The sequence below is a fragment of the Miscanthus floridulus genome, chromosome 8 (assembly GCF_019320115.1).
Source record: "Miscanthus floridulus cultivar M001 chromosome 8, ASM1932011v1, whole genome shotgun sequence".
Lineage (NCBI taxonomy): Eukaryota > Viridiplantae > Streptophyta > Magnoliopsida > Poales > Poaceae > Miscanthus > Miscanthus floridulus.
Genome location: NC_089587.1, coordinates 97,569,253 through 97,577,005, shown reverse-complemented (window position 1 = coordinate 97,577,005; position 7,753 = coordinate 97,569,253). Strand labels below are relative to the sequence as shown.

The 7,753-nt window shown below is 41.9% G+C and overlaps 1 pseudogene; it reads right to left on the bottom strand.

The window, feature by feature from the left end:
* Positions 1–4,879: 4,879 nt before the first annotated feature.
* Positions 4,880–7,043, bottom strand: LOC136469617 (uncharacterized; annotated as a pseudogene).
* Positions 7,044–7,753: the final 710 nt, after the last annotated feature.

Genomic DNA, 7,753 nt, shown 5'->3' with positions numbered 1-7,753 from the left:
CAGTGCATGATCGGCTGGGGGGCAGACTTAGTGTACATGAAAGGCTTGGTAAACGCGCTGGATATTTTCCAAGGAATCAAGAGGAGCTTGAGGAGATGGCAAACGCAAGAGTTCCCGATGAAGAAATATTCTATAGGGACCCTAATATACGCCGTGTAGAATCGACTGGGACCTATCATTAGCCGGTTTGGAAAACCAAGTTTCTCGATGGTGCCCGGAGGGTCTGACAAAGACACAGAAAAGGAGGATGCAACATGAGCATCAGGAGGATTTATACCGAGAGGAAAATCCCTCCAATGAGAGGTCCAGTCATCAACAGTGGCAGGTAAAACACAAAAATAAGGGTCCATCGGCAAATGTTAATATGGTATTCATGTTGCCGATGGAGTTTTTGGCACTATCTAATAATGAGGAAGAAGTTGTTCTCTCTGATCAAGTAGCTCAGTTGACACTAGATCCAATGATGGCTGTTTTTGAGAAACCTACCGATGACGAGAGATAGCATCTTAAGGCTTTGTTTGTGAAAGGCAGAGTTGATGGGCAGCCTGTATCTAAGATACTTATCGACGGAGGGGCTGCAATTAATATTATGCCTTATGTGATGTATCGGAAACTTGGTAAGGGAGATCAAGACTTGACCAAAACCGATATGATGCTGAAGGATTTTGAAGGCAATGTGTCACCGGCTAAAGGGGCAGTATGCGTTGAATTGACCATCGGCAGCAAAACCTTGCCGATGACGTTCTTTGTTATTAATGGCAAGGGTGCATATAATCTGCTTGTAGGGAGGGATTGGATTCATGCTAATTGTTGTGTTCCTTCTACAATGCATCAATGCCTCGTACAGTGGATTGGGGATAAGATTGAGTTTGTCCCTAGTGATTCTTCTTATATCATCGCATCGGCAGAATTAGATACTTATGAGCGAACTAAATGCATATCAGGAGAAGTTTGGGAAAAAGAGTTTCTTAGAGTTGCTGATTATGAAATTCCACTCATCCAAGCAGTCGGTTCTGAAGAAGAGTTTTAATGGATAGGTTTGCCGATGATGGAAAATTAGGTCAAGGGTTCACATCGGCAGATGATTTAGTAAAAGTAGATATTGGTGATGGCGATAGGCCAAGACCTACTTTTATTAGTGCTAAGTTAGATTCCAAGTGTAAGCAGCAAGTAACTAATTTGTTAAAAGAGTATAAAGATTGTTTTGCTTGGGATTATACTGAGATGCCTGGATTAGACCGATCGATAGTTGAACATCGGTTACCTATCAAATCTGGATTTCGGCCACATCAGCAGCCAGCGCGCCGATGCAACCCTAATATACTTCCTGACATTAAGGCTGAAATAACTAAATTAATTAAGGCAAAGTTTATTCGACAGTGTCGATATGCAGAGTGGATCTCTAATGTGGTTCATGTTTATAAGAAAAATGGAAAACTTTATGTTTGTATTGATTTCAGGAATCTCAACAAAGCCACACCGATGGATGGCTATCCAATGCCGATTGCTGATTTGTTGATTGATGCTACAGCCGGACATCAAATTATTAGCTTCATGGATGGTAATGCAGGTTACAATCAAATATTCATGGCTGAAGAAGATATTCCCAAGACTGCTTTCAGATGTCCAGGTCATGTAGGGTTGTTTGAGTGGATAGTCATGACGTTTAGTTTGAAAAATGCCAGCGCTACTTATCAAAGAGCTATGAACTTTATTTTTCATGAATACATCGGCACATTAGTGGAGATCTACATTGATGATGTAGTGATTAAGTCTGGAGATATTACAAAACATCTAGCCAATCTACGAAAGATACTGGAGTGCATAAGGAAGCATGGATTGAAGATGAATCCTAATAAATGTGTATTTGGTGTATCGATAGGTCAATTCTTAGGTTTTATGGTGCATCAGTAGGGCATCGAAATCAGTAGGAAGTCTATTGCTGCAATTAACAAGGTGGTTGCTCCTGCCAATAAAACTGAATTGCAATCTTTGATCGGTAAGATTAATTTCATTAGAAGATTCATATCTAATCTATCGGGTAAGATCAAGGCTTTCAGTCCATTACTTAAATTGAAAGCCAATCAGGAATTTGTATGGGGAGCTGAGCAACAGTTAGCCCTAGATGAAATTAAGAAATATTTAACAAATTCTCCAGTGCTAGTTCCACCTCAACACGGGAAACCTTTCAGGTTGTATTTGTCAACTGATGATACCGTTATCGGTTCAGTTCTTATTCAAGAATTTGAAGGGAAAGAACGTGTTATTTATTATTTGAGCAGAAGATTAGTGGATGCTGAGACAAGGTATTCGGCCATCGAAAAATTATGTCTGTGTTTATACTTTTCTTGTGTCAAATTAAGACATTATTTGTTATCTGCCGAATGTACAATCATATGCAAAGACGACGTAGTCAAGTATATGCTGTCGATGCCGATATTAAGTGGTAGAATCAGCAAGTGGATTTTAGCATTATCAGAATTTGAACTACGTTACGAATCGACTAAGGCAATTAAGGGGCAGGTTATGGCTGATTTTGTCACTCAGCATTGTAATACAGTGGACTCTCTGGAGGTTTCTCCTTGGACACTTTTCTTCGATGGGTCCACATGTGGTGAAGGAGCAGGTATCAGCATTGTGTTGATTTCACCTCGAGGAAGGAAGTATGAGTTTTCATTGCCGATTATTGCTACATCGACAAACAATCAGGCTGAATACCAAGCCTTGATAAAAGGGTTAGAATTGCTAAAGGAGATACGTGCCGATGTTGTTGAAATATTTGGTGATTCTATGCTAGTTATAAATCAATTGGCTGGGATTTATGAATACCGAAGTGAAGTTTTAATTTCGTATTATGAAAGATGTTTGCAATTGTTGAAAGGGTTTAGAGATTTTCGTCTTGAACATATTTCTTGACTGCATAATGAAGAGGCTAATCGACTAGCTCAGCATGCTTCAGGGTATTAGCCTATTTAGGAAGTGCTAACATCGGCAGTCGATACCGATGACTGGAGAAAGGAGATTGTCAATTATTTAAAGGATCCATATAAAAAGGTTGAAAGACATATAAGGTTCCAAGCTACCAAGTATGTGCTCCTCGATGATGAATTATATTATCGAACTATAGATGGAGTTTTACTCAGATGTGTTAGTAGCGATGAATCGAAAAGCTTGATGGGTGAAATTCATGAAGGAGTGTGTGGAGCACATCAATCGGCTTTCAAGATGAAGTGGATGATCAGAAGGAATGGATACTATTGGCCGACTATTCTTGAAGATTGTTTTAAATATTATAAAGGATGTAAGGGGTGTCAAAAGTTTGGTAATATTCAAAGAGCACCTGCATCAGCTATGAACCATATAATTAAACCTTGGCCATTCAGGGGATGGGCTATCGATCTCATCGGTCAGATTTATCCGCCATCGAGCAAAGGACATAAATTTATTTTGGTTGCTACCGATTATTTCACAAAATGGGTTGAGGCAATTCCTTTAAAAAAGGTGACATCGGCTAATATGATCGATTTTGTGAAAGAGCATATTGTTTACCAATTTGGTATTCCTCAAACTATCACTACCGATCACGGTACTATGTTTACATCGGGAGAATTTGATGAGTTTGCTGTAGGTATGGGAATTAAAGTTTTAAATTCTTCTCCATATTATGCTCAAGCTAATGGTCAGGCTAAGGCTTCTAACAAAGGGATCATCAAACTCATTAAGCGCAAAATTAAAGAAAATCCTAAGAGGTGGCATACAGTATTAAATGAAGCCTTGTGGTCATATCGGATGTCATGTCATGGTGCAACCAAAGTAATGCCTTATCAGTTAGTATATGGACACGATGCAGTATTGCCTTGGGAAATTAAAACTGGCTCTAGGCGAATACGTTCTCAAAATCAGCTGACAGCCGATGATTATGATACTCTTATGAAGGATGAGTTGGAAGATGTGGCGGGTCATCGGTTAAGGGCTTTAGTTAGCATCGAAGAAAATAAGAAAAGAGTGGCCAGATGGTATGACAAGAAGGTGAAGGTAAAGGAGTCTGCCGATGGAGATCTGGTCTGGAAATTGATTTTACCGATTAGGACTAAAAGTTCAAAGTTTGGAAAGTGGTCTCCTAATTGGGAAGGTCCATATCGGATAAATCAGTCTGTTCCTGGTAACGCATATATTCTAGAAACCCTCGAAGGGGTTGTGTTTCCTAGAGCATTAAATAGAAAATATTTAAAGAAATATTACCCTAGTATCTGGATAGATGCATAAAAGTATAAGTGTCGATAACAGTCCTATCGGCTAGAATTATACAAGGATGTCAATGTCTCATAAAGTGCCGATGCAATAGACAAAATTTACAAGTTTAACAAGGATTGGATAGCCAATATCGCACGTAGGCGAATCTGGTCGGCTTCCTTCATTTCTTTGATGTCTTCATCGGCAGCACCCTCCACAGGCAGTTTTTTCTTCATGGCCAAGGCTTTGCGAGCCTAGATGTCTCTTTCTTGCTGAAGGGCCTTGATGGCATCAGGTAGCTGGTTTTCTTCTTGTTGGGCATGAGTTAAGGCTGCCTCGACTTCTTTCAATTCAGCCAATAGAGCCATCCTCTTTGCCGATAAATCTAAGATTTTCTGCTTAAGTTCAGCGCCCGAAGTCTACAAGTTGCCGATGCCCTTGTGCTTCTCATCGGCAATCTGTTTCAGTTGTAGCATCTCTTCTTTGAGTTGAGCCTGAGCTACTCTATCGGCAATGCGTTGAGCAGCCCGTTGATATTGCAGTTGGCGGCTTTCTAAATGGGCTGCTGGGAAGAGTGCTTCTTCAACATCGGCAGGGACCTGGCCACGGATTGTTTTGAAAATTGCCTTTGTGGGGTCCGAGTCATCTACCAGTTGGCGGTATCTTGCTGTAACAAGTCCAGGAGAGCTTCCAACTTAGACTTAATTTCTATTGATATTGTTCCCAGTGCAAGGGAAGAACTTGCTTCCTCTCCATTATCATCAGAAACGTCAATGGCAAAGGAAAATAAGCTGTTTAGGGAGTCTTGTTCCTGAGAAAAAGAAAAAGAGGTCAGTTAAGGATAAGTATGAATATTATAAATCGACTAGGTCAATCGACTTACCTGTTTCAAGGCAATTTCCTGTACTTGGCTAGAGAAAGCAGCCTGGAGTATGCCGTGTGGAGGATCGGCTGAGCTTACCGATGGGATATCCTCTATGGCCTCATCGGTGGTTGGCCCTTGGGGTATGATGACCGATGGTATGTCCTGTACAGGAGGATTAACTGCTTGCTTAGTTGCATCAACTGATTCTTGCCGGCTTGCAGACGTTGGGGCAGATGTGGGGATTGGCATGGACTTCTATCGTTTTGGTTGTGCCTCAGCATCTGTTAAGGCTTTGCGCTTTGCTTGGGCCTCAGCAATGATTGGCTGGGGGGCATCGGCACTTGTTGGTTATGGAGCTTGAACATCTGGTACGCTTGTCGATGTACCCATTTGTTGCTGCAAAACAAGTGTAAGGTATGATATTTAACAGATAAAATGTAAAATCAAAGGAATACCTCTAAAGGTTTGTCAGAGGTAGTGGTGCTTGATGTCGGAGGAATTGCTGATGACGATCCAGCAGCGGCTCTTACACCCTGATGATTAATGTTAATACAGTCTGTAATCGGCATGAGTAGAAATAAACAGGGTTGTTACCTTGAATGCCTTGATCAGGGTTGTAGCAGCAGCCAATGGAGTGGCCCTAGCTGTAGCCAATTTGGACTTGGAGGTGATGGTCTTAGCACGGGTCTTCTGGTGAGTCAAAGCAGCTAAGGTGGGGGCGTTGTAGCCGATCAGTGATATCGGGGAAACAGGCTGAAGATCGAAGGGTTTCCCACTTTTGCTCATAGATGGTGCTGGGTTGTTAACCTATCACGAGAAAGTTTGTTACCAATATATAAAAGGAAAAAGCAGAAGGGAGTTAAAAGAAACTTACTGCGTCATCGGGAATGGCGTATTCAGGGTCGATCATGTGCCGATATGTGTGAGCAGATGTTGCAAACAGTTGTTCCCTCCACTCTCACCACCATTGCTTATATGATTCGGTGATGAAAGATGTTGGTGTCCAGATGGATAGATTGACATCTATAGTATCGGCATTAGGGGAGAGTCGCACTACCCTGCTCCAATCTGTTCCACAGGTGATTGTTTCTCTAGGTTTGATCACATCGGCAAAACAAAGTTTGATTGGCAGTTGCCCAAAAGCCAATTGACGGGATACTGCCGATGGATTGTAAAATTCATACGTGATATTGGTGTTTTTTCCGCTACCGAATGTGTTTACTGGGATTGCCCTGGAAGTAATGATGGCCATCATGAGTTCATTATCCTTTTTAAGAGTGTCATCGGCAAAGTTGAAAAGAAGGGGGAATCTGTTTTCTTTGTCAATATAAGGTACCCAGGCCCTATGATCACGAGAAAGACTATTGTAGAAGCTTTGGAAGAATCTGCCGATCTAGTCTTCATTGGCCTCTGTTCTAGGGAGGACAATTATGGCTTCACCAAAATTGAGGGGTGAGCGTGTTGCCGATTCCTCATCCCCAAGCACGTGGTCTTCAGCAATTTCTCGTGGGAATTGTTGGGCAAAGAAGTCCCATTGCAAACGTTTGTGCATATGGACATTCAGCCACATATTGATAAACCACCACGGGCCTCCTAAGTTGCCGATGGGTTCGCCAAGCAAAAGTTTCTGAGACACTTGATGAAGAAGATGATAAGTGGAGCTCAGAAGGTATCGGCCAAGAGGGTACCTTACACCATTGGCCAAGAGTTCAGCTGTAGGGAGGAAGGCGTTGGTTGGTCCTACTGATCGACCATAGAAGATAAATTTTTCTAACCACATATTCAAGAATGTGGCATGTTCCCTCTGGTTAACTGTCCCAGTCCTCTGGCATTCTTGAATATATCCCGTCCAACCACCGATGTTGCGGGTATTCACCCTATATTTAGATTTTTTACCATAGATGGAGCCTTCATCGGCAGTTGAAATGTCCAAGCCAGTGAGCATGTAGACATCGGCAAGTATGGGAGTAGCTGGGCCATGTCCAAACATAAAAGTGTTTGTTGTGTCTGACCAGAAGTAAGTAGCTGCAATCATCATTGACTCGTTCTTTTGCATATCGGCAATGGATAGCCTAATGCATTGGTCTAGCTTCCGTTCTGCCCAGTGTACTTGCATCGACCTGTTGACCCTCAAGTACCAATCTTTCCACCCTTTGGTGGTTTTGGGCCAAGATTGGAATGTATCTTTCCATAAATTCAGAGAGAAATTTTGGGCTCTAAAAGGGATTCTGTTAACCTCTGCATTAATCAGATCAGTTGGATCTGGGTTACCCATTGGTCCTAGGCATTGGAAATGCGGCTGATCGGTTGGAATAACTAATTTGTTGTGAAGTTCCTAAGTTTAGAGGATCCAAAGAACAAAGAAAAAGAGAAAAAATTACCAACTGTATGAACTCGCAAAGACCAGAGGAATCGAGGTAAAAAGTAACAGAAGTGGAACGAACCACAGGGACGTCGAAGTTGATTGCCATTATCTTGAGGTAGATGAGGGCATGAGCTGGAGACTCGAGGTTGATGCTGGAGAAAAGTTCTTGTTGGTTGAGGTCGTGCAGTTGTTCGTCGGAGTCGCCGCCAGAAAGAGAGAATGCCAAAGATTAGAATCTGAGGGTAGAAGACGAGCGTTCCGGAGAAATCTATTTATAAGCCGCTTGGAGT